The sequence below is a fragment of the Garra rufa genome, chromosome 10, assembly GCF_049309525.1.
Source record: "Garra rufa chromosome 10, GarRuf1.0, whole genome shotgun sequence".
Lineage (NCBI taxonomy): Eukaryota > Metazoa > Chordata > Actinopteri > Cypriniformes > Cyprinidae > Garra > Garra rufa.
The window spans coordinates 3,410,576-3,411,377 of record NC_133370.1 but is presented as its reverse complement, the minus strand read 5'-3'; positions in this window follow the sequence as shown (position 1 = coordinate 3,411,377).

Below are 802 nucleotides of genomic sequence, written 5' to 3'. Positions count from 1 at the left end.
AAATCTTAAGGAAGTTGCATCTTTAAGTGGTCTAGTTAGGAAGCTCACTAGGTTTAGGAACAGATCCTGAACTGCAAAAAAATGACTTACTCAGTATTTTTGTCTTGTTTTCCAGTACAAACATCTAAACATTCTTCATAAATCAAGACTCAATTACTTGGTAAAGTTACTTAAAATATTAAGGAAAATATGATTAAAATTAAGCAAGTTTATGCTTAAAACAACTAAAAATAAGAAACTTTTTCAGGTTTTCAAATTTTTCAATTTAAATTTTTTGGGAACAGGATTTTTTTAATGTTTTTTTTTTTTCATTTGAGGGGAAATTTACTTGAATTTAACATACATACATACATACATTATATATATATATATATATATATACACACACACACACACACACACACACACACACACACACACAAAACTACTAAAATGGAAAAACACCACAAAATCACTAAAACTAAGTACAATAAAATAAAAACGGAAAATGCAAAAATATAAACTGATTGAAAATAATAAAAATTACACTGGTGTAAATAACTTTTTTTGACAATTAAACATGCTACAATTACCCATATAATGTAATAATAATAATATTAATAATAATAATAAATTTAAAGTGTAAAGTCAATTTTAAAGTATTATATTAAGTAATTATAGTTATAATTACTTATGTTACATTTATTACTTTATTTAAAAACTTTTTTCTGGGCACAGTGATGAGAACATATTTTATTAATGTTTGGATATTTAATTTGAGAGAATTTTTCATAACAAGACATTATATTTTATTAAAATCGAT